The following is a 27663-nucleotide window of genomic DNA, read 5'->3' as shown; positions in this document are numbered from 1 at the left end:
ATCTCCAGTTTATTTAGTCAGGTTTTCAAAGGACTCTGCTGTGGAAGCTCATATGAATTATGCATATGCAAAAAGTCTCCCTTCAAGGACGATGTGATTCCTTGCCTCTCTGTTCCCATTTCTGGAGAAGACAGTAAATGGCTGCATTTATTCTCCTGCTAAATCATAACCCTCATTTTCAGCAGAGAGTGACTAGAAGTGCATCAGATCTCCTTGGAATCAGAAATGTCTTTAGCCTCTATTTTCTTCTTTTCTGCCCTGGTGTTGACCAGAACATAGAGACCAGCCATCTCTATAATTGTTCTCTGACTTGTTGTCCCAAAGCGTTGAGCATAAAAAAATGAGCATTTATTATATTTGTGTGTTAAGTAGCAGGGTTTTGGCATTCAGACTTAATGCTTTCTTTAGGAAAAATAATTATAATTATTATTCTGTTTCAGGAACATCATTCTGTGTCAGTAAGGTTAAACTCTCAAAAATGCATTTTCTAAGCATTTTTACATTTACTGAGTGCCTACTGCATGCACTGAAACATCATGAAAATCAGGAACATGTTAAAGGGGGCAGGTTTTATCCCCCCAACTACCGGTTTAAGTAACTCAAAGCACTTAATGCAAGGATCTTGTTTATCCTCAGAAAATCCCAGAAGAATGTCAAATCCTGTTTCCTGCACTAACAGTGGCTGCTACTGCTGCCGCCTCTTTTTTTCTTTGCTCTGCAGAAGAAACAAAAGCACAGTGAGATTAAATTGCATACTCAAAATGCTGCAGTAAATCAATGGAGAAAGAGTGTCCAAGACCAGTGATTCAGAAGCCAATTCTCAATCTGTAGCTCCTGCCTCATTGTGCTGTTTCCCTGTTTTATTAGAGTTATGCTGATGTAGGCTTTAATTAGACAGAAATATTAACTTTACTATTGATAATTAGTAGGTACCAAATCTTCATCAAATCTTCATTCCTCATACTAATGGTAATCACAGAAATGGGGTGAGAAAGTGGTGGGCAGATTTGTATGTATCAAAATACTCTTTCCCAATGAGAAAATGACCTGCTGGAAACTAACATCATTAAATGACAGGTTTCACATTTTAGCCAGAAAATAAGCTATGTTTCAGTTTTTTTTCCTGTTCTTTTTTAAATAATAGGAAATGCTTTTATTAGGATACAAAAATTACTATTACCATATTTCCTAAGTGGCTGAAGTAATCATTCTGATGAGTCTGAAAATAGACTGTTAGAGAGATATTGAAGGCACGTGTTGGCATGAAACTTAAAATTTTTTGTCTCCATAACAAATTTGAAAAAATAAAAATGATGACTCAAAAGACAACAGAGTCGTAGACACTAGAGATGAAAAGACCTGTAAGTCATCTCATCTACCCCCTGCTCATGCAGTTCTTTAGAGCATATTTGTCCACTGAAGTTTAACATCATTCTAGAATTGTGTCTTTTACTTCTAGCAGACACTTATGTATCAGTTTCAGGAGAACAATCTTAAATCTTGACTTGCTAACCTGCCCTGGCCATAGCCCTGTACACAACAACCCAGCTAGGTAAAGGTCTTTCTCCCAACCCCCTTTCATGACCATTATGTCCTTGAAATTTTGTGCTCACAAAATTCTCTTCTAACTTCAAAGTGTACGACAGTCCTATGGAGTTGGGTCATGATTTGGCCGCTCTATTAAGTTGTTTTAATCCAGTCTCATAAATCAATCTCTTTAGCTCCTATATCATGGTGGTGGCTGTTTTGTGACATCCTCTAATTTTTTGACATGATTCTCATACTGGAGTCTCTCGAGCCCAAGTAGATTTCAAGGTGAGGAAAGTGTCTTGACAAGCATAAAGTCATCATAAACTCCCATGATTTTGCAGGTATTAATACACCCAGGAGTAGAAAGTGAAAGCTTTTGAATTGAAAGGGGTAAAGAAAGTCTCATATATAGTATTTTGCTGACTCTTTATCCTATACAGTGCATTTGCTACAGAAAGCATCCCCTGCCTGCACCATCTACAATAATATATAGTGTGGCTGGAAAAGACAGGAAAAGTCAGTTTGTATCAGAGCAGTTAACTTGGCTTCCACAATTCCTCCCCTGCTGCTCTCCTAGTCCCACTTCAGTTGTATTTCACTCCATTAACTACAGAAATGGGTATTTGCTCTCAATAAATGTGTGTGGGTGTGTATGTGTGTTTGTATTTGAAAAGAGTTTATGGAGACAACTCCAAATAGCTCCAAAAGTGATTGCACAATTAAAGAAACTATTTTCCTGCTGTTGATGGTTATTTCTTAAAACATCATCTGTCAGGCTAGCTACTGAGATTGATGTTCTGAATATATTTTTCTTTTTAAACCCTAAGGAACTAACTTCTTCATGTCTTTGCCCTAACTTCATCACGCTTTTCCTCAATCTTTCTTGTGGTCTGATTGTGAGATTAATTCCCAAAGGACTATCAACATCCACTGTGGATGTTAAAGAAACGGGTTCAGGTTCAGGTCTTGTAAGGTTTTGAACTCTCTGCAGACTATTCCAGGCACTTTGAACTGAAGTTTTGAATTTTTCTATTAGCTAGTGGAAATGGTAAAATAAGCTCAAACACAGTGATTTCCAACTGCGGCAAGCTTAGCACAAATCTGCTCTGCTTACAAGGGGGCAAAGGACAATTTGGGGTTTACCCGAGGGAGTTACTATAGTCACAGCATGTTTTAGTTTTTGTTGGAAAAAATAGTATTTTGGACACTGTCTTAATGCTAATAAACTGACATGTAGGTTAGATCAGTTCTCTTTTATACTGACATATATGACATGATGAGGGTTCAGAAATTTTGTTTGAGAATACCATTGTCATTATTCAATAGCTAAAGAAACAGAAATAATAATATCTTTGTCAACTAAAATTTGGGGGTAAATATTGAGAAAACCAGCATAGTTTCTTAAGCTACCATACATATAGAGGGCCAGGCCTAGGCTTTGTAAAATATGCCTGAAATGTTCTCCTAAACGTCTCGAGAGGAAAAGATAAGTAGTGTATTGATGTCCAAATTTAAGAATTTTGTGGGAAATCTCTTTGACCAGAAAATGCCTCTCCTCTGTGCATCAGTTCCTACGGCGTCCTTGATAGGGAAAAAGGCCTTATGTGCCTTAAAATTTATACTGCAAATACATCCAGCAATATTTTAGGTTATAATAAGTTATAAGTGGTTGATAATTTATAATGAACAAGTTTTAATGAGGAAGTACGTATATCCCCTAAGAGTAGACAAGAGGTGCCATTAAGACAGAAAGAAGACACCTAACCTACTGAGAACAAACTTCACATTTTTCTTAAGCATCTTCCTCTGATCAAAGATTAGGTGGCCTTGGGCAAAAAATTACTCCTGCTCCTTAAACCTCAATCTCTGTAAAATATGAGGTTTAGAGATGATCTGTGTAGAAGTCTTTTATTTTTTCCTCAAAATCAAAACCACACATCCTTCAGGTAGCCATCCCTATCCTGTGGACTACAGGGATGAGAGCCTAACCGAAGCTGACCAAATCTGAGGCTTTTTAGAAAGGTTCAATTTAAACAGAGACAGAGAGAAGTAGACGAGAGTCAGCAGATTCACTGTAAAGGAGTGGAACCCCCACAGAGAAAGTACAGAGGTCCACTGTGATGGAATTGCCACTGCTTCTGTCCTCCTGGAAATATGTAGCTTTGCAATTCCTTAAGTTGTGTGAGCTATCTCAGTAGTCTTCCAATAATTTCCTTCCTCCCTTTTAACTTAAATGCAGTGAGAATCCATTTCTGTTGCTTCCACCCAAACATTAATTGATGCAATCATCTTGTTGAAAAATACCTTGTCTGATGCAATGAGAAAAGCCTTGCCTCTATCCCTCTATTTTCAACTTTGGCTGCCTAATAGACTTACATGGGGAAAGATGTATCAGAAGCAGACAATATTGGGTTGGAATCCCAGCCATGCACCTTTAGTCAGGTCACTTATTCTGTCTGAACTTTAGTTTCTTTATCTGTTTTATAGAGATCCTCATATTCACCTTGCAGTGCCAGTAGGACTATTCATTGAAGATGGTGTCTCTGCATTAGATCCCTTTATTTGTCCACCTTCTACCTCAGAGTCCAACTAACAGTAGATTAGTTTCAATGAATGGTGGTGGTAAGGAGTCAGACCTGGGTTTCAATTCAGGTTTACTTTTTCCTATCACCCTAGCCCTCTTCAAAGTTTTAAACTCAAAAATCTTCAGTTTCCACATCTTTTAAAGAGGTGATGATAGGTACTCCATTTAAATGTTGCTGTGAATATTAAACAGTATGTTAACATGTGGAAACTGATATCATTACTGCTAACACTCATCAGTGTTTGCTGAAACAATTGAAATTGAATTGTCCAATTTGAAAATTGGCTCCAAGGCTTTATCTCAACAAATATCTATGAAGTATTATGTATCAGGAACTATTCTGCACATATATTATCTTCATTTCTTTCTTTTTTTTTTTTTTTTTGAGACGGAGTCTCGCTCTCACCCAGGCTGGAGTGCAGTGGCGCGATCTCGGCTCGCTGCAAGCTCCGCCTCCCGGGTTCACACCATTCTCCTGCCTCAGCCTCTCTGAGTAGCTGGCACTACAGGCGCCCGCCACCAAGCCCGGCTAATTTTTTGTATTTTTTTTAGTAGAGACGGGGTTTCACCGTGGTCTCGATCTCCTGACCTCGTGATCCGCCCGCTTCGGCCTCCCAAAGTGCTGGGATTACAAGCGTGAGCCACCGCGCCCGACCTATTATCTTCATTTCATTGGAAAGATCATCTCTATTGATTTTTCCCCTATCCCATATAGAGAAGATATTGATTATAGACTTCAAAAGGGTACATTTCACTCCAGTATCTCTCTCCCGACCTGCCATAGTGGCCTGCTGTCCTGAAAGCAAGATAAATTCAATTCAACCCTGCCTCTGGGCTTCCACGCATGCTGGTCCTCTGCCATATGCCATTTCTCCATGTCTCAAATACCCAGCTTCTTTTCTTTATTCACATCCATCTCCAGTGGCATGTCCTGGATGATCAGTCTTTCTTTTTCACACTCAATGACTTTATTTTCTCCATTGCACTTATCCCTGTATGAAGTCACCTGTTATATATATATATATATTTATTTTTTTTTTTTTTTTTGAGACAGAGTCTCACTCTGTCACCCAGGCTGGAGTGCAGTGGTGGGATCTTGGCTCCCTGCAACCACTGCCTTCCGGGTTCAAGCGATTCTCCTGCCTCAGCCTCCCAAGTAGTTGGGACTACAGGCACACACCATCACACCCGGCTAATTTTTTATTTTTAGTAGAGATGGGGTTTCACCATTTTGGCCAGGCTGGTCTCGAACTCCTGACCTTAGGTGATCCGCCTGCTTCGGCTTCCCAAAGTGGTGGGATTACAAGCATGAGCCACTGTCAATAAATTTTTTTTTAATGAACAAATTAATGACTGATGAATATATTTTTTGAGAGTGCTTAGTAGTTGATGGCTTATCAGTAGTTCGGGGCTATGAAATATAGATCTTTAGATCATAGGTCTTTCAATCTGTCTCAGAGAAAAAACAACATAGATGACGTTCCTTGCGTGATGGTATCTGGACAGAACCCAGCAGAAGGCACAGAGAATAGACAGACCCTTGAAGAAAACAAATGTATGAGTGTGCTAATTGGTTACATCTGCCCCAGTGCTGGCAGTCACTGCGGAAGGTGAGTCTGCTGACGCTTTGAGGAGAAAATGCGGGGTCCCTGGCTTGATAAAAAACAATCCTAGTTCTTCTCTACAATCCCCGTGGGGTTCGTTCACTTGGAAGAGTGACATCAGTGCATTCAATTGAAACTACCAGATTCAGTGAGACGTGCACTAGACACAAGTGGCAACCACATGTTTCCCCTTAGTGATGGTCCTGGCTGGTGACCAATTCCAGAGAAGTGTTATGCAGGCTGGGAACTTGAAAGCCCAGAGTGGCAGCTATCTTTTTTATGTTTTTCATAACAAATAATAGAACATTGTGAAGAAGCACAACGGAGAAAATACCTAGCAGGGCCCTTGCAAATAAAACCAAGAATCCCCGAAGATATTGAGGTTAACAAAGGAAAAATGCAGCTGTTGTGAATGTGGTTTGTGTTCAAATATTCAGCCTGGTGCAGAAGGAGATGCCTTCATTTAGCTATCACTGTCCCCGAGCAGAGGTGAGAGGGATGCTGTTAATAACAAAGGCAGTCCCTGATGATGGCAAGTCTAATTACAGGAGGGAAAAAAAAAGCACAGAGGAAGAAAGGATTTGGTTTCCCCAAGACGTCATTTTATTACCAACCTGACACGGCAACTTTAAGGGTCATTTCTTTACAATCACTAAAATACCAAAACAGTTGGGAAAATAGCACAGGGGCCATCGCCAAAGCCCCTGGTACTTCATTTCTGAAAACATTTTCCCGCAATGGCAGCTTTTAAAAATTGTTTTTCCCCTTTTAATTAAAGAAACAATTTTGTTACTCTGGATAGCTGTAAATAGTCAACAGGATAAAACGAAGAGGTGATGGGAGGAGAAAGGTAAAGAAGTAAACAGCCGAGCAAGTGAGTGAGGGAAAGCCAGATTTTAGAAGCATGAAGAAAGGAAAACATAATACCATTTTTTGGAGAAATTTTCAACATTAGTAAAATGTCCCACATGTATATTAAATTACATTTTTCATGATCGAGCAGTAATCTTCTTTTAAAATGCCCACCTTAATTATTAAACATGCTAAAAAGGAAAATATAATGAATGTTATAAATTTAGAGAAAGGCTTTTAGAAATATGACTATTTTTCCTACAGCCTATTCTAGTTAAAATATTGATTATCGTTACCATAATGTTATTATAATAATGGTGATATTTTATAAAAATATTGTTATAATAATAATGGTTCTGAATATGTGGTATAATTCTAACTTTTCATTAATTCACATAGAGCTTAATTTCAATTAGTCTGAATTCATGAAGGTTTGCCATGTACATGGCAAAATATTTCAAAAAGGGAGACAAACTATAGGTTAAACATATTATTTGGAACTACAGATGTCCTCAAGATAGTAGGTATGAACTAGAGTAGCTTGTAATGCAGATTTCTGCATATCAAATCCTGTAATTTCATTTTTCTTTATCAAATCTGACATGCTACTTCTGAGAAAATTTGGACTCACAGGACTTTAAAATCACATTTAATGCTACTGCAGCCTTTATTAGATGAACATGGAATAGCAAAGGGATATTTTTCTGATAAATAACAGCATTCGAATGACATAATATGATATATATTTTAACTGCAAATTATTGAAACTGTGCTTTTGTTTTTTCATGCATGCCTAAATGGTACCACAAAATGTGGGCATAGAAGTGAAAATCATGGGTGGGTGTGGTGGTTCACATCTGTAATCCCAGCACTTTGGAAGGTCGAGACAGAAGGATTGCTTGAGGCCAGGAGTTCAAGACCAGCCCGGGCAACTTAGCAAGACCCTGTCTCTGTGGTGGCTCATGGCTATGTTCCCAGGTACTCAAGAGTCTGAGGTGGGGGTATTGCTTGAGCCCAGGAGGTCAAGACTGCAGCAAGCTGTGATTGTGTCACGGCACTTCAGCCTGATCAAGAGAATTAGACCCCATTCTTAGGCAGTCGTCAATGGAGAGTGGGACCACTATCAGGAGAGGCAAAGTTGTCTTTCTCTAAGCATTTCAATGAAGTAAGTTTTAGATTTGCTTTATTTTCTCCCTGATGTTGATATTTCATTTCACTTCTATACAATTAGACAATTTATTCCTGCTATCAAGGTCCTATATGGAGAGAGCATACATTTTGGTTTGCAGAGCTTTAGAATTTTTCCAGTAAAAAGCTGATTCCTATATGACTTTCCTACTTCCATTCTTGCCTCCTCCTCCCATTATTCTGCACAGTAAGAGCAGAATAATCTTTTAAAAATGGAAATGAGATCATTTGACTAGGACATGTAAAAATTCTTCCAGTGAGTTCTGATTGTACTCAGAATAAATTCCAAGTTTATCGCCATGGCCAAACAAGGCCCCAGCTGATCAGCCACAGCATGTTCCCCCAGCTTCACCCTACAACATTTGCCATTTCTCACACCGAGCCTCTGTCTTACTAAGCCCTCTTCTACCTCCAAGCTGGAGCCCTAATTTACCCTTCTGCCTGGAATGACCTTTCTTCTCCTTTATCCTTTGAGTCTCACTTCACTTCAGAGAGACCTTCCCTGATTAAGCTTCTAAAGTGCTTTCTTCAGTTACTATGTCCTCCCCTAGTTATTTCCTCCAGTTTCACTCTTCACAGTCTGAAATTTTCTTGTTTAGTAATGTGTTTGCTTTATATCATCTACTTCCTGCAGGCTGCTACAAGAATAAAGCTCCGTGAGAAGAAGAACCTTGCCTGTTCTCTTTACTTCTAGATCCCTAGAGCCTAGCATTGTGCTTGATATATAGTAGATGTTCAATGAGTAAATGAAAAAATGAATGATGAGAAAGCCTTGTCATGTCTTTATGAAATAACTGAGCTTCCAAAAAGGCAGAAGGGCATGAGTAAGGCTTCCTGAATACTGATTAGATCCTAGAGGCAGAGAATTCCTGAAAGGGAATTTTATGTTTTTACTAAAATTATTTTAAAATGTTAAACCTGAATCCTTTGCCTAATTTATGAGTGCTTTTTTGATGTGCTTGAGTTCTTTTATAACATAGATGTATATGTCTGTTGATTTTTAAATGGCCATATTCTTGACTCCATAAGTGCTGGGGACTTGGAGAATTGATAATAGAACCAATTTTACATCTGCAATTATTCATCGATGGTACTGTCCATGAAAGTTTCACTTATCAGATTTGGAATTCAGACCTTTACACGGAGTGGCATCAATGACCTTAATAAATAAAAACTCCAATGTTACCCAGATATTTCTGGCAGCAACTTTTTATTGAGTGAGATTTTAGATATGGCAAGAGCAAAAACAATAATGAATTAATTGAAAATTTTAAAAATAGTTTTAAATGTTTTCATTAGATACACTGAGGTTTTGATGAACTGAGGTTTTGATGAGTCAAAATCTGAAAAAACATCTCTGGATATCACTCTTTCTCAGACCTCACCTTGTATGTCTTTTCATTTGGCTGGTCCTTATTTGCATCCTTTATAATAAAACTTTGATTATAAGTATAGCACTTCAGTGAGTTCTGTGAGTTGTTCGTGGATTATCAAACCTGAGGGGTCATAGAAATCCCCAAATGGATAGCCAACTTATCAGAAGTATGAGTGTCCTGGGGACCACCCAAAGCGAGACTGGTATCTGAAGTAAGGGAAGTCTTGTGGAGGATTGTGTTTTTCACTTGTGGCATCTCAGTCTAACTCCAGGTGGTTAGCATCAGAACTGTATTGCAGTCCACTAAATTAGGGGCGAAACAGAACAGTTGCCTTTTCTTTCAATATCCTAAGCCTAATTTAAATTTCCCAATTTCTTCATTCTTTATCTCTGCAAGATGTTCAGGACCTTCTCCAATTGACAAATTGGAGGTACTTATGGCTGTTTGTCTTTTATCAACTTGAACTCATGTTCTCTGATTAATTTTTATACATTTGTTAATTCAACAGATTTTATTGAGCACTTCGTAAAAACCAGGCATTGTTCATGCTCCCGGTACTGGGGTATATCAGTGCATGAAACAGGAATGATCCCTGTTTTTGGAGCTTACAGCTTATTGGTATAGATCAAAACTCTCTGATGAACAAATATTCGAGTAATTATATATTGTGTCCCTTTATCCTTCTATGTTGTGTATTTTTCCTCAACAATTCACACCAAGCATGGATATAGCTCTTTCTCCTTTATTTTCCAAGGTGCCACTAACAGAGTGCTTCTGTGACTTCCAGATTTTTATTATTTCTAGGGGGATAATGCAAGGAAAATATTACACAGGATTAGAAACAACTTCATCCAACTATGAGACATCACTCTTTCTAAAATTCCTATCGTCACTACAGGGAGTCCATTTTGGACCTTCTTCCTCAAATCCCCAACATGCTGCCATGTTGCTGTGGTCTGCTCTCTCCTTTCAGAGTCTCACTTTTCTGCTCCCCTCATTAAACTTAAAAATTCCTGTTAACTTACTTTGAAGAGCTCCCTCCTATCTCAAACTCTTTCCTGCAGACAATGCCAAAGGAAAGTGGTATAGCCCTCATAAAATAGCAATCTTCTTTCTATTACATGCCCCCATCACGCACAAAATACAAAAATTTGTTCAGGGTGAAAAATAACATCACAGTAGGAAAAATGTATTACAAATATTAATGCTAAAGACTCCATTTTCCTAAAAACACTTTTTTTTAGTTGTATTATTCTTTTTCTTTTGTCAAGCTTGAAGTATCTAAGATTGCTCAGAATATGTTCAGATTGATGTTTAGTCTACATATTTATTAATAGAGATGTAACTAATCATGTGGGCAAATATGGATTTTATTAGTTCTCTTTTTTCTTTTACTTAAGTTATTTAAACATTTGTATTTATCAATACCTATCTCTGTCTGTCATCTATCTATCATATATCTATCTATCTATCTATCAATATTTATATTGAGAGATTACATATGTGCATGTATTTGTGTATATATGTGCATGAGTGTGTGCATATATAGATATATTATTGATAGTGATATGTCAATAATATATGATATTGAGTAATATATGATATTGAGAAAGCAAAAAGGAAAGGTCTTTGGCATAGCATCAGTTCATTGTTTTCCTCAGCTAGGCATTGGTTACTTCTATATGTAAAATCACTTAAACAATCTGTTTTTCCTAAATGACCAGTCAAATAAATGATTTAAATCTTTATGTTTTTGGAGAAATAAACTATTCTTTGCCTTAGTTGACCAATTAATTTTCTTTAATATAGATATAGCTATTGCCTTAATATTCTCCCTACCAAGTACACTTCCTATTGAGATGACGTCAAAGGACTTTGCAGTGCGGACAGACCCATAAATCTACCTAGTTTCAAACTGAGATGAAGATCTCCAAACTCAAATTCGGTATAGGTCATGAACAGTGTAATGAATCACATTCTCCAAAGGCATTTGACCTGACTGCAAATTATTTCCATGTTTTGTAGATGCAACAGTCTGTATAAGGAAACTTTGTCCCCTTTGCCTATAATCCCTGCGAGATGATGTATGACCATCCTGAGCACATGTAGTATGTAGAATACTGGATCCTGACCTGAATATCATCTCCTGGACTACAATGAGTCCACTTTTGTCTGATCTATATGAAAGGCTACTTTCAGTTTTCAAGAGTATTTTTAATATGCCTAATATATGCCAGTCACTTCACTGGAAAGATTGAGAGGAAAAAAATCATCACTGGCTCTTAAGTAGCCAGTAGAAAACAACAAATAACAGAGGCAAGAATTCATGCAGTATTTAGGAATTCTCTTCTGTTTTGTTGGAAATGGCTGAATAGTCACAACCTCGTTGCAGTTCCTCTCCAGTGTGTGCTCTAACAAAGTTGGTTGACAGGCACTGCTTAGCTATTATTACACAGAGCAAACAACGTTTTTTAAAGCTATCAGTTTCCTGTTTTTAAAGAAATCACAGAGCTTGTATAGGGAGAGAGGCAGGCTTGACATTGGATAAGGCTTTAATGCCAAAAAATGAAATACTAATGTAGACCAAAATAAACTACTATAAAATCTGCCTGTCAGAATAGAAGTTAGGTTTGGGCTTTGTAGACATAGAACTAGCCTTTAAATGTTTTCTCCTACACAGACTCCCACAAAAGCTGCTAACAGCTGTGGAGCCAGTACCAAACGAATCTGATTTTGGAATCAGACGACCAAATATTTCCAAAAGAATTTGATTTATTAAAGTTAAATTATAGCTATATCTGATGTACTTGTTAATGTGCAAATGGGGACAAGATGTCATTTCCCACCACTCTCTTTCCATTTATATAGTTTAAATGCACTTCAAGGCAGAGAATCTTTAAATGAGAGACCAAGCTTGACTGACTTTGGTATGTAGTTTGTTTTATTTCTTAGAGAGGGTCTCTGTCACCCAGGCTGGATTGCAGTGGTGCAATCTAGGCTCACTGCAGCCTCAACCTCCCAGGCACAAGTGATCCTCCTGCCTCAGCCTTCTGAGTAGTTGACAGTCACATGCCACCACATCCAGCTAATTTTTGTATTTTTTGTAGAGACGTGGTTCCATCATGATGCCCAAGCTGGTCTTGAACTCCTGAGCTCAAGCTATCCACCCACCTTGGCTGAAATGGTATGTATTTATTTACATACCAATTAAAAGAAAGCACAAAATGGATGGTGAATTACTCCACTATTCCATTTCTGGAAAACGAATTTTTATTTATTTTCATATAAATCAATTAATGGGAGACATGAGGTTTAGAAAAGGAAATATTTGATTTGGACAGCTTTTCTGAGACATTCAAAGACCAGGGGAAAATATCATCCTGCTTCAGCCCCCTAATGTGTCTGCAACTTGAACACAACGCACAAAACTAAGGACAATTGGGTTCTCATTCTGTTTGGGTCATTAGCTAGCTAGCTAATTCAAGTCACCTTGAGGAAGATCTTGAGTATGTCTGCGCTTCTGATTTTTATTGGAGAAGGGGTTCAGTATATTGTTTTCAGTTGCACTTTAAGGGGGTTCAAAGAGAGTTTTCATAAATGTTCGAGGACATAAACCAGACGGCAGGGTTCCCCCAATCCCACTTTAGCCACAACAGCCCCGCGTCTCTCAGAATCATTTATCTTGACTTCCAAATAAGATTTTGTTTGGTAAGTGTTAGTTTTTGACACCAAAAAAATAATTAGAATAGCACTGGCTTGGGATGATTTCTTTCTCCTACCCTCCCTCTTTCGTCTCTAGCTCCTTTATCCACTTCCCAAGCAATTCATCTTGCCTCCCTTTCTGGTAAAAGACTTGAGCTGGGTAAAATTAAACTGAGTAGGTGGGTTTCCCTTAAGACACGATCCAGATTTCACTTGCGTAGGAAGTCATGAAAAGCTGTCCAACTCTTGGAAAAGAATTGTTAAATGCAATAAGATAGCTTTAGAGATTTTATAGTGGCTTATTTTAGTCTACATTAGTAATTCATTTTTTTTTGGCATATCAGCCCCCACTAATGTCAAGTTGTGCTCTGGGAATTTTGCAAAATAGCTCACACTTAAGCATATTTTCCAGCTCTCATAGTGATATAGAACATTTGTGTAGGCTTTTGTCCAGTCATATACACAACTGAAAAGATATATATATATATATATATATATATATATATATATATATTTTGCTGCCTTAAGTATGATTAACTCTCTCCCTGCTGACAGATACAGGGCCCATTTTCGACTTCATCTTCTTCCAGCTTTCTAAGTATATGTCTATGATGGCTGTCTATCATTGATGTAACATCTCATGGGATTATAGTTTCTTGATTTTCTTCTTTTATTCACTGGCTGGTTCTTCTGCTTTCAGTATGACCATTAGATGCTTCAAATTATTTTATTTATTTCCTCTGATCGCAGATTCCCCTTAACCTCTGTTCCCTAGCTTCTTTATTAATTCCTTGCATCACTTTATCTCCATATAGATGATACCCAGATCCACACTCTAGCCCTATCTTCTTGTCTAGGTTCTAAAGTCTATTTCCATCTGGCTCCGGGGTCTTATCACATAGATGTTACATCCATACCTCAAATTCACCTGTCTGAAGCTAAATTCACCATTCTCCACTCCCCAGCCACATACTACTTCTTCCTCTCTCATTCAGTCTATGTAAGTTAAGCAGCAGTACCACAGGTTTTCAAATGCCCTTTGTTCCTAGGAAATCAGTTTTTAGACTGTTTTCTCTAAAAGCTATTACTCTCTTATTCAAATTTAATAAAATGAACTAATAAAGATGCTAGTATAATAGTTCTAGTTGAAACAGTGATCGAAGGCTCCTTTTCTACTGACATTTTTCCTTCCTTCCTTTGTTCCACATCCGTGGAATTTGGAGAAAAGTTTGGAGCCAACTGCCTTAAAATTCATAATTGGCTGCTGTTTTTCTTCACCTTCTTTTTCTACTTTGTTACCAAGTTTCATTTTTTTTTCCCTGTAGGCTCTGGAGGGATTTTGTTTGTTTTCCTTTATTTTAATCACATTCTCCATCCTTACCCTGTTAGTTCTCCTTGGTAACACTATTTTCCAGATTCCTATAGCACTTCATTATTTTATACAGATTGCCACTTTATTGTTTTCAAATTAGATTTTTAATGGATTAATTTTGTCTTCATGACAAGAATTAGTTTAAGGAGTTACTTTTCTAATTCATCCATCCATCCATCCATCCATCCATCCTTCCTTCCTTTCATCCATCATCTCTTCCTTTATTTAGAGTATTTATTGAATCTACCATAAGCTAGGCACTTTGCTAAGCACTGAAAGAATAACTGTACCCAAAGTAAGTAAGATTTCTGCTCCCATGGTAATATTCTGGGTTCCCTAACTGTAACAAATCTTGTATTTGGAACATAGAAAATATGCATTTAACACTTGCTAATGAGTTGAAAAGAACCTGAGCAAAAATTTTTCTGTTTCTGTAAAATGAGGGTTTTAAAAATTTTCTTCTCATGGCCAGTTAAGTCTAAGGCAGTGGTTCTCAACTAGTTTGTTTTATTGGCTCCTTCCCCATCTTCACTCCCACAAGCAGTGACATTTGGTCATGTCTGGAGACATTCTTGTTACAACTGGAATTTGGGGTGGGGAGGATGGAGGCTACTGTCATCTAGTGCATAGAGGTCAGTGGTGCTGCTTAACATCTTACAATGCACAGGACATCCCACTACAATTAAAAATTATCCAGCCAAAAATGTCAATAGTGCCAAGATCGAGATACTAGTATAAGATATTGAGTTGGCTGGGCACGGTGTCTCACGCCTGTAATCCCAACACTTTGAGAGGCTGAGGTGGGCAGATCATCCGAGGTCAGGAGTTCAATATCAGCCTGGGCAATATGGTGAAACCCCGTCTCTACTAAAAATACAAAAATTAGCCAGGTGTATTGGTGCATGCCTGTAGTCCCAGCTACCCGGGAGGCTGAGGCAGGAGGATGACTTGAACCCGGGGGGGCAGAGGTTGCGGTGAGCCGAGATTGCACCATTGCACTCCAGCCTGGGCAACAAGAGTGAAACTCCATCTCAAAAAAAAAAAAAAAGATATTGAGTTCACATAAATTAATTTTCTAAAACAAACTATGTTATTTTTTCCATTTATTATGTTCTCTTAATTTTTTATTCTTAGCCAAAAATCATGACATAGTTTTTTTAATGCCATACTTTGAATTTCTTTACTCTTGAATCTAGGCACTGCTGAAATTATTACTCATCAAGCATATAAAAAATAACATTATTTTGAATACAGGGTTATCTGGCTGAGAGTAACAGAAAACCCTGACAAACTGGCCTAAGCACTAAAAGGATGCATCTATATATATTTGTCTTAATTTAAGCATCACAAAAAGTAAGGTGGCTCCGCTATTGATCAATTTAGCAGTTTAACATTGAAATAAAAGATTTAAGATCGTTCTATTGCTCTATTCTCCCATGTTCATCATATGGGCTTTATTCTCACATAACTCTCCTTTTGACCGAAAAATACTGCCATGGTTCTAAGCACCCCATGCAGATAAAAAATATTCAGTAGAAGAAGTGGAACTCTTCCCCCATGCATATTTATTTAAGAGCAAGAAAACTTTGCGTAAAAGATCTCTTCTCTTGTCATATTGTCGAGAAGCGTGTCACATACTGATCCCTCACCAATCTTGGGCAAAGGGCATGAGATACCATGGTTTTCTTAAACTAATTAGAATTCACCCATGAGGTATACGTGAGATTCATGGACACTTGAACAGTTATGGTCCTGCCAGCAAAAGAGGGGGCATAGAACTGTTGAGAGGGAAGTTACAAATGGGCACCCATTTTACAGATGAGATATGTAGTTGAGGCCCTGACCATATCTTGTCTTAAGTCCCATTGCCTTTAGAGCAAAGATATTAACCTTAGTGGTTTGGCTACATTCCAAGCTCTATAATTATCTTCAGTGTCTCTATAGTTTTTACAGTTTAATGTAAAGAAATTACTCCTTTTTCTTAATGAAATGTGTAGGAATAGAATGTCTTTCTTCCCTAGAACTGACTCTCAGGGCTGACACAAGGGTAAGGTGAATAAAGCGCTTTGGGTGTAAACTTTAAAGAAGCACCCACTTAAACTTTAGGAAAGGCCCTTAAATTCCACGTCCAATACACCTCACTTGCTTCTCTGCAGTCCAGGCCCTTGTGGCTGTGTTTTAATGTGAGCCTTAACTTGTAATATAGTTTTCAAATATTTTGGACTAGTCTCGAGATCCTTGTCCTTCATCCTGCAATAGAACTTTTTTTTTTCCCCATGAGAGAGATTTAAGCTAATTCCCAGCACTTGGAAGGACAATCCTGGCCATTGGGTATATAACAAAACATGGCAACAGTTTTTTGAGCCAGTAAAACTTGGTTTTAAATGGTTTAAATGGTTTGAATCATTTTTAAAATGATTTAAAATTACTTTTCTCTTGAAGGCCTGACATGATCAGCACTGGGCGTGACCCAAAGATGGAATGAAGAACATGAATGGATGACTGTTTCCTTAGCAACAAGAACCATATGTTTCCTTTGAAGCAAGAAACCAAAAGAAATGTTCTCGTCCATTTTTCTTTCCACCAATTCAAAGACTAAATAGTAGTGGCTTAAAATTATAATATTTATTCAATCAATAACTTACTGAAGACATATCATATGCAAAGCAATAATTATAGTTTAAACATTTAGATAAGCCTTCTTTTACCTATTATTCATTCAGCTACATTATTAGGTGCACAGGAAACTCTGTAATGCAGGTATTTACTAAAAACAGTAAAAGAGTGAATCTCAGCTTTAGCTGCATATAAGAATCGCTTAAGCAGCTTTTAAAAAACAAAGATGCTTGGCTCCAATAGAATATGATTCAGTTGTTCTCACCCAGCATCAGTATTTTTTTAAAGTGCCCCCCAGGTGATTGTAATGTGCAGCTAGGCTTGAGAATCACAGCGCTGAGAAAATTTACGGCATTGATAAATCAGCTAAACAATTTGAATTACGTCAGTTGGAGATTAGAGTTTATAGAAAATTTCAGAGGGTGTAGTTCAAATTTTTCCCTGATTTACTGTTTTTCAGGACAAGGTTTCAATAAACGTATAAATCAGAGTCCCCCAATTAGTCAATCTCTAAGTCTACCTTGGGTTTAAGGTAGGGAAAGAACTGATGAGATGACTGCAGCTGATCCAAACCCACCCCAAAACCTGCCTCATCACAGGCTTCCAGAAGCACGCCTAGGAGAAGAACAAATCCAGAGCCTTTTCCCTTAGCTATGTCCTGTCTGAAAATGCAGCCCCAAGGGCTTCAGAGAAGAGTTGGCCTGGGTCACAGAGGCTGCCTGACCTGCTCAAGGTCGTGCTCCAGGAAGTGTGAGAGTTTGTGGAAAACTTGGCCTTCTAGTCCTAATCCAGAGTTTGGGCCACGCCTTGGATGGAAACAGACAAGACTCTAATTCTCAACCTGTTTATATTTTTTAAAAAATACTTGTCAGGTAATAAAAGACAAAAAATATTGTCTCTCACAGTTCAGATGCCCAAATGTTAAGAAGCTGATCCTTTTTAGGAGACCTTTCTACAATTATTCATTCATCTATTGTCCCTTTCAACAGAATTTCATGGAATGCCTACTATGTGCAGGGGCTGTGATAAGTGATGAGGTTACAAATGTGTGCAGTGCACAGTTTCTACTTGTAAACACTACAAAATCTAGGTGAGGAAGCAGACAGGCACACAGTGTAATACATGTGTGATGAAGGTAAGTCAGGGAGGGGGCTATGAAAATTCCAAAACTACCACATCAACCAGAATTGGAAAATGGAATTAGAAAATAACAATGCAGCTAAAGCCAAAAAATATAAGTAGTAGGAGAGATAATGTATTAATTTAACCTACTATTAGCAGGTAAGCTGATCAAAAATAAATTACTAAAAATAATGGAAGAATGTTACAGGAGAATGGAGAGCATTTTGTATTGAATTAGTTCAGCCAATATTTATTAAGCATATAGTATTGAGAACCATATGGCAAAGGGATAAAAGAGTTGATATGGGGGACTTTGTCACCCCCACCACCTTTTTTAATGGAGCTTGCATTTAATGGGAAAGGCAGATGTTAATAATAATAAAAATGGCATGATATAAAAATAGTGTTGATAAAAATAACCTTTAGGTGCTCTAAAACCTTCCTACCAAATTCTGGTTCATGGAGTAGCAACATTGGTCTCACCTAGGAAATTGTCAGAAATGTAAGTCCCATCCCAGAGCTACTAAATTACAATCTACATTTTAATAAGATTGTCAAAAGAAGTGTGTGCAGGCTCAAGTTTGAGAGGCAATTATTTATTATATGCTAAATGCTTTACATGTATCAACTTCTTAAAACTGCACAACGACCTTACAAAAAAGGTACTAATTTGCACCCACGTCTGATACCTGAAGATCTTGAAGCTTAACTAAGCAATGTGCCCAAGGTAACAGAGGTAGTAAATTTGTAGAGCTCTCTGATTCACAGTAAGTTGACTCTCAATCTCATGTTCTGTTTATTTGCAAATAAAATAATCTTTAAAACAGCAAGAAAAACCAACAGCATCTTGGAAGCCAGACTGCATTCATTTTGTAACTATCAAAGATCAGAGGTAAGTTATCTTTTTATTCAATAACCACAGCCAGTCATCTGTATGATCTCACTAGGAACTACACTAGACATAAAAGGATATGGAGATGTGTGTCAAAGTCCCAATGAGCCTTGGTCCAGCTACTTCTGCACCAGAGCCTCACCAGGAGTTTTGAGAAGGTGAGACTCTGCTAAATCATGCCCAATTATCAAAACCCTATGCCAAGTTTCACTGGCTACAGGAATCCTTGGGCATTGCTGGGCCTGTCTAGCTTAATACCTAAAGTACAGTTTATCTTCTTTCCATAATTTGTTGAGTTAGTCCCAGATGATGTGTGGCATGTAAAATGACTATTCAAAATTCTATCAGCTGTCAGGATAGAGGTGGAGAAAAGGAGAATCTACCATGTGGCAAAGAAAAAAACAATTGCAGACAATTCTCCAGGTAGTTTCAGTCAGCTAGGGCATAAATGCTTCTAGATAAAATCAAAACAAAATAGTTTTCAAAAGTGTCTTCTCCGTCAACGGTAGAACCTTAAAATTTCGTTTTCCTAAGGTCTTTTCAAGTTCAAGAGGTGACGTGCAGAAAAAATATGTCAGATTCATTTGTTTGCTTTTAAAAAGACAAGGCAGCCCTCACCTAGTGTGGCTGCTTTGTTTTCAAGCTTGTCCCTAAGAGCACCTTAAAAGAAAGATGACTGTGGCCGGGAGCGGTGGCTCACGCTTGTAACCCTAGCACTTTGGGAGGCTGAGGCGGGCGGATCACGAGGTCAGGAGATCGAGACCACGGTGAAACCCCATCTCTACTAAAAATACAAAAAATTAGCCGGGCGTGGTGGCGGGCGCCTGTAGTCCCAGCTACTCGGAGAGGCTGAGGCAGGAGAATGGCGTGAACCCGGGAGGCGGAGCTTGCAGTGAGCCGAGATTGCGCCACTGCACTCCAGCCTGGGCGACAGGGCGAGACTTCGTCTCAAAAAAAAAAAAAAAAAAAAAGAAAAGAAAGATGACTGTAATGAACGAAGAGGTGTGACAAAATTCTCTAATGAAATAACATGTTTTACTCCTCTTAGGCTTAGAGGAAGTTAGGCTGGATAACCTAAACACTTGCTTTTGAGACTGAACCGTCTGCATATGAACCACAAAAAAGGGCTTTTTTCTTTATAATCACAATCCCCTACAGTTAACATCTCTCTCTTCCATCTGGGTTTGCTGGTAGCATCGATAAGGATGTAGCTCGATATTTCCTTTAATAGAGAGATTCAAAAAGGTTTGATTTGTAGGGTATCCTAGTGGTGTCAGATCCCATTAAATTGTTTTACTTCTTCAGGGTTAAAAGGGACCTTTTCCATTTTTAAATATGGCTGCAGTGAGGGTATTTTACAGGTGGTTGATAAAGCAATTACATGGAATTGTTTCTGTGCTTTTAATGATGTAAGTAACATGGCATGACATTGGGGATTATCAAATACTCAGAAAAGTGGTCTTTTGAGAAAATTACGAAAAACTGTGGAGCGTTAGATTTGTACTTCTCTTTTGTATGGTCAAACAGAATGGCAGCCTCAGAAAGGATATACACTTGACGTATGGCAAGTTGAGCAAACTTGTGCCAACTTAAATAGATCATAGTGGCCGTGGTGAGTTGTACTGATGATCTCAAACAATTTTAGAACTCTGAGGATAAAAGCTCAGGGATCAATTAGTGATCTCTGCCATAGGCAATTGGTGTTAGGAGTGGGGTAGGGGTGGTTACCCTCATTCCAGATGATTCATCGTATCTCACCTAGGTTCTTGCTTCTCATAGGACCATGAAAGACCAGAAATACTTTCCCTTTTCCAAAAGGCTTTTGCAATATTATCTGCATTATGCTCTTCCCACTTGATATGGCTTGACTTTGTGTCCCCACGTAAATCTCATCTTAAATTGTCATCCCCAGATGTTGAGGGAAGGACCTGGTAGGAGCTGATTGGATCGTGGGGCAATTTCCCCCATGCTGTTCTCATGATAGTGAGTGAGTTCTCATGAGATCTGGTGGTTTTATAAATGATTAGAAGTTCTTTTTTCATTCTTCTGTCTCCTGTCATTTTGTGAAGAAGGCATCTGCTTCCCCTTCTGCCATGATTGTAAGTTTCCTGAGGCCTCCCCAGCCATGCAGAACTGTGAGTCAATCAAGTCTCTTTCCTTTATAAATTACCTAGTATTAGGGAAGTTCTTTATAGCAGCGTGAAAATGGACTAATACACCACTCTTACATAAGTAAGTCAGGAAGCCATCAATAGATGAGTAAGAAAACAGTTGATGCAATCTGAGTAGTAAAGGAAGATTTAATTATCTCAGTGGGCTTATGACTAAAAGAGTTTGTGAAGTCTTTCATGTACCTAGCATTATACATAAACCCTAAATTTCTATCATTTTTCATGGAAAAGAAAAATTGATAAGTCATTTGGATGATACAATTGGAATGAAATACATCTCCTTCACCTACAGCCTTGCAGCCAATTTAGGTAGAAATTGAGTGACCAGAGATAAGAACTCTCAACCAATATGGGACCAGCACCTCGGTGGCAGTGGGAAGGGATCTTAGCTGCACCCCAAAAGTAAAGTCCATAAAACCTGAAACAGAGCAATCAATATAAGTAGTGAATACCAGAGGACTGACACAGGTGACAGGATAGGGTGGGCTGGGGAGGGTATTGGCTAATGGGTCAGAATTCAGGAGCAGGGACAGGAGCTCTTCAAAATGCTGATTTCTACTTTACGTCTCTACTATTAGTTTCCTTAGCATTTGTGGTCAACCATTAAGGTAATGCTAAATATTTTAGTTTTGGGTTACAGTTGCATCCCAATTCCAGGCACGCATGTAATAGTGAAAGTAGTACTAACTGATGTAACCAATAAACCAAAGCTCAGTGAATTAATTCAAGATTTTTTCTCATCCACTTAAAATTCAATTGGCAATGAAAGAAGTTACTAATCTCTTCTTGCTCACATTTCATTGTTCTGAATTCAGACGCGTGGCCACACTACATCATAAGGGAGGCTGGGAAGTGTAGTCTAGCTGTCTGCCTAGAAAGAAAGGAATCAGGTTGAACATCTAGCCAGTCTGTGCACAAAAGTGTAGACAGTTTGCTTTAACCAGCTAGCCAAGCATATTAATCCTTACATGTATATTGTATAAATATATAGTGTCTTATACAAGTAGTTGTGTTCATTTTGTTGTATTGTCTGTTGGGTCAGTTAATTTTCTTGCTGCACTTTCAGCTCATTGACTTGTGAAAAACATGGCCATTCTTTGTATTTTCCTTGGTAAAGCACATAGTATGGCTTCACAAAAAAAGAGAAGATAAATAATATATTCTTTATGATGAAGGTAGCAGGATACATTCCATGAGTAGCACATGTACAATTCTGCAAATGTGTCGCTATCCCATTTTTCACTTGCAGCACTTTCAAACTTGAAGGCTTTTGCTTTTTACTGTCTCAATTTTGTGCCAAGAAATTAACAGGTGATACCGAAGAATCCAAAAATAATCTCAAAACAGTATGCCAGAGGAATGTCAATATAGTTAGAAGCAATATAAATGTCGGCAAAAGTTGAATAGAATTAAAGTGCTTTCTCCACCTCATTCTCCTTTTCCTCCCATTTCTGTCTTTTCCCCCTTTTGTCTTCCTCCTCTTCCACCTCCATCATCATATACCAGAAATAGATTCTTGAGGAAAGCCCTGTTTGTTGCCAGGTGGCATAACTTTGGAATATCCTGAGAATAAAATGCAGAAAAGCTGACACTGCGACCAAGACTCTTCTTATTTTGATTGACATGGACGTGACCTGGAATGGATCCAACATATAGCAAGCCAAATAGTTTCATAATTTTCCATTTGAATCAGCTTAGTTCCTCTAGCATATTAGATCTGTGCCATGTCTTAATGGAAGCAAATATGTAGCTTAAGGTATCCAAGACTAGATTTGTCGTGATCCACAGAATTGGGAAAAGTAAGGTATACTTAAATGGTATAGTATGTAAAGAGCTGGTTGAATGCCCTTCTTTCTATCAGTTATAACACAAATCCTTTTTAAAAAATTTTTTTGAGGCAGGGTCTTGTTCTGTCATCCAAGCTAGAGTACAGTGGCGTGATCATAGTTCACGGCAGCCTCAAGGTCTTAGGCTCAAGCAATCCTCCCACCTCAGCCTCCTGAGTAGCTGGGATGACAGGCAGGCACCACCACTCTCAGCTAATTTTTTAATTTTTATTTCTGGTGGAGACTGCATCTCCCCGTGTTGGTCTTGAACTCCTGGGCTCAATCTCTCCTTCTGCCTCAGCCTCCCAAAGTGCTAGGATTGCAGGCGTGAACCACCATGCCTGGCTGGACAAATAAGTTTTAAATTAATATTGTACTGCAAATATGAATGAACTCATAAAAATGTGTAAAGGTAACAATCACTTTGAAAAGTTATTATTTTACTTTAGAATGCTCATAATGCTTTTCATCAACTGATTTGTTATTCTTTGGGATATTTATTCATTGAAAAATAAAAACTAAATATTTTTTAAAGTTGATGTCTTGGCTATAGTCAGCCCCTAGAGTTGCTTTAAAAATGACCCTGCACTTTCCAGTTCCTGACCAAAATCTAAGTGAGTGTACACTAGAGATTTACAAGATATACCAGAGGCTTACTTTATTTAAAAATGATTTTTAATGGTTTGATTCTGGAAAGTAAAACTTAAAACATCTTGTCAAGTACTTCTATGATGGTTATTAAAAGCACAATTGTATTTCAGGGTATATTTAAACCATATGTTCTTATTTGCTTCCATTTAGCACATTAAACTACTAGTTTGCAAGAGACAGTCAATATCCAAGAAACCACAAAAGCACCCTCTTAGAAATAGTTTCACATATTTCTTCTTTTAGCACAAAGTGACACTTCCCCCCACCCACCCACCCCCCGCTCCACCTGCCAGCATTGAGCACACCTGGAAGGCTTTATATTTAACTGAAACTTAGACTTCATAAAACTAGAGTCACTTCTAGACTCGGCAAGTTTTTATTTATTTGAATGAGGATCAGTTAGAAGTTAGAACACTGCCTTAAATTTCTTTTGGCCATTTTTTCTTCTGGGTTTTTCCAGTGATTTAAACAATTGGAAGATTGGATATCAAGCAGTATTTATCTAAGTATTTTAAAATTGTGCCAAAATAAAAGCTAATCATTTTGTAATCAGTATGCATAGAAGAGAAGCAGCAGCAGTAAAGCAGTTGCTGCATGTTTGCTGACAAAATATTTAATCCAAACATTTAATTTCAATCTGCCACTGTTCTCAGTCAGTATAATTACTTTAAGCAAATGCCACGTTGGAAAAAAATGGTCCCAGACACTGAAATGTAAATAATACAATATAATCATCACCACACTCAAATTAATATACTATAATTTATTTGTCTCAATTTCATAAACATGGATGTAATAATGTTTAAATTATTGTAAACATGCAGATCTAGGCCATACTTATAGAAGTTGGTTTCCTCTTGTTGGCTATACACACCTGACATAAAGAATTGCTGAACAAGAAAATTACATGGCTCTTCTTATAATATTAATTGGGAATGAGCAAAATTAATTTTGTACATTTTTGTCATGTAAAAGTTAGACAAAGTATACAATCTAGAAAAACTGGCAAAATCATTTATCCAATGAGTGTTTGTAGAATATGTCAAATATGAGATGTTAAGTATGATAAATATATGTAAAACAAAATTTTCTAGAGGCCGGGCACGGTGGCTCACACCTGTAATCCCAGCACTTTGGTACACTGAGGCAGGTGGATCACGAGGTCAGGAGATTGAGACCATCCTGGCTAACATGGTGAAACCCCATCTCTACAGAAAATAGAAAAAAATTAGCCAGGTATGGTGGCACACACCTATAGTCCCAGCTTCTCGGGAGGCTGAGGCAGGAGAATTGCTTGAACCCAGGAGATGGAGGTTGCAGTGAGCTGAGATTGCACCACTACACTCCAGCCTAGGCCACAGAGCGAGACCCCATTCTCAAAAAAAAAAAAAAATTCTAGAAACATTATAGAAACAGCAGATAGAGTCTTTCTCTTAAAAGAGGTCACTATCAAGAAAAGCATTAATTGATTTTTAAACGCAAGAATCAATACGACAGTATAAACATAAATAAACTCTCCTAGAGCAGAGACTTTATTTTATTTATCTTTGTAGCCTCAGCATCTACAAACGCTTGATTCAGATAAGGTGAAGTTACGGGATTTGCCCATCGAGCACCCAATCTGCTCTCTCAGCCATTCTTGCTGAATCCTCCTTACTCACACTATTCCCCCTCAGGCAAACAGTATTTAATATTCTTTGTGAACAGGAGGTCAACTACAGGACTAAGGTGGCAAACCTGACACAGGCTATTCCACAAGGCATAGGGTGATCTGATAAATAGGGATTTCTGCATAGAGCTCTGAATCAATCAGATAAGGTACCTCTAAACTTAACTAAAATAATGATCAACAAATTTTGTTTAATTGATGTCACATACTTTAAAAGATCTCCTTAAAAATCTAAAACTGTTAAAATATTCTTATTTGGTTATCCAGGATTTATTTCAAAATAATATGGGAGCAGGGAAACAAGTATTTTAGATGAAACAAAATTGGGCATATATTGTTAATTCTTAAAGCTAGGGATAGGTTTATGAGAATTCATTACACTATTCTCTCTACTTTACATTTTAATTAATTTTCCATATTAAAAAATTAAAAACTCAATTCTTATGCCTAACATTAGCCCCAGGCACCAGAAATGTAGGGGGCCCTTCTCCATAATCCAGTGAGTATCTGTTGGGATAAGATTCCAGTATCTTCTAGTTGTACCTCTTCTTTTGTATTTCCTCAGTTTGTGAAGTTAAGAGACCTGAATCAATGCCTCCAGCTGCCTATTACAGAACATCTAACTTAATGTAGTATGTACAATAAGAATCTTTGTTTCTCTCAAAATAAGATTTGGGGAGATAGATATTTCTGAGGGCAAACATCATCAAAGGCAACTTCAAATCTTTGTGCTTTACCATCCTTAGCGTTATTTAGTAAAAATTTAGACCTCAGAGGTTAGACTTCTATATCAACCTCTCAAGATGACTGTCAAAACTCCAGCCAGATCAAAGAAGAAAGATATTTTTTTCTGTTTCCCTTTTTTTTTTCTAAATTCTGTCCCATAAGACACAGCAGAAATTCCTTAATATCACATTGCAGTGGCTAGACATAAGAGAGACTAAAAAATTAGTATTTGCCATTTCAACAATCAAAGAGGGGTCCTGCAGCAGATAACATGATGGGAACCATTTGTACTAGATCTCAGTAAATGGCACTTACATGGCATCTGTATCAGTACACACACATTGCCACAATAATGCTGGGTAACAAACAGCAACAAAAACCTCAGTTGTATACAATAGATCTGTTAAACCACATTTCTGCACAGTTCACTTCATCCAAGATAGACTAGACGGAGGCCATTTGGCCTCATTCATTCATGAATCTGCAGTTAGCTGCCGGTGGACAGGTTAGCTTGGCTGATCTTGGCTGGGATGCTCAAGTGGTTGGTTTGCCCCAAAATGATGACTTATTCCTCAGGTCTCTGCTCAAGTGTCTCTTTCCAAAAAAGTCTTGCCTGACCTTTATGAGAGCCAATCACTGAAATGTATTCTTATCACAAAGTAAACAGTCCCCTTTAGAATGGTCCTAAAGTTTTATATTAGTTTGTGTATCCTCTTAAATAAATTTAATATTTTGAAATCATTTTAGAAATACAGAGGAGTTGTAACGCTAGTACAGAGAGTTCCCATGTACCCTTCACCCAGCTTCCTTTAATGTTAACATTTTTACATGGCCATGGTACAGTTATGAAAACTGAGAAATTAACGTTGGCATACTACTACTAACTAAAATACAGACTTGATTTCATCAGCTTTTCTGGAGTTAACTAGTTTTTCCATTTATGTACTTTCTCTGTTTCAAGACCTAATCTAGAATACTATGATGCTTTTCCTTGTCCTGGCTCTTTAGTCTCCTCTAATTTGCAACGTTTTCTTAATCTTTCCTTGTACTTCATGACATTGTCAATTTTTAAGACTCTGGCCAGATATTGTGTAGAATGTTCTTCAATTTGGATTAGTTTGGTGTTTTCTCATGAATGGACAAGGATTATGGATTTTTGGAAAGAATATCACAGATATGCCATGTAATTTTATTGCATCGTATCGGGGATACGTGCTATTGATATAACTCATTACTGGTGATGTCAGCTTTGATCACTTGGATACAGTGAACTGCAAGGTTTTTTCTTGGTAAAGCTATCACTTTTCTCTTTCCATACTCCCTTAGTTAGACCTGATTCACTAAGTCCAGCCACATTCAAGTGAAGAGGAAGTAAAATTCATCCCTTGGAGGATAAGTATCTACAGATATGTACACATATGTTAAAACCACCACAGTAAATAAACATTTGGGGGAGATACTTTGTTGCTATGCAAAGTTTCTCCTTAAAGTTTTTACCACTAATTTCAGCATTTATCCATGGATCTTGCCTGCAACAGTTATTACTGTGATGTTCTGATGGTGATTTTTGTTTACTTCCTTCATTTCTTCTATATTTATTATTTGGTATTCTTCCTTCTGGTATGAAGACTTGTTTCCTCTACTCCATTTATTTATTGAGTCACTCAATTATATCAACATGGGTCCACGAATATTTATTTTATTAATTGAGTGACAATCCAGTTCTATTGGCATTTATCTTATTGCTTAAATTATTTCAGCTTTGGCCATTGGAAGCACTTC

This window comes from Hylobates moloch, unplaced genomic scaffold, assembly GCF_009828535.3.
Source record: "Hylobates moloch isolate HMO894 unplaced genomic scaffold, HMol_V3 SCAFFOLD_1, whole genome shotgun sequence".
Classification (NCBI taxonomy): Eukaryota; Metazoa; Chordata; class Mammalia; order Primates; family Hylobatidae; genus Hylobates; species Hylobates moloch.
Note: the sequence above shows the minus strand (reverse complement) of the source record.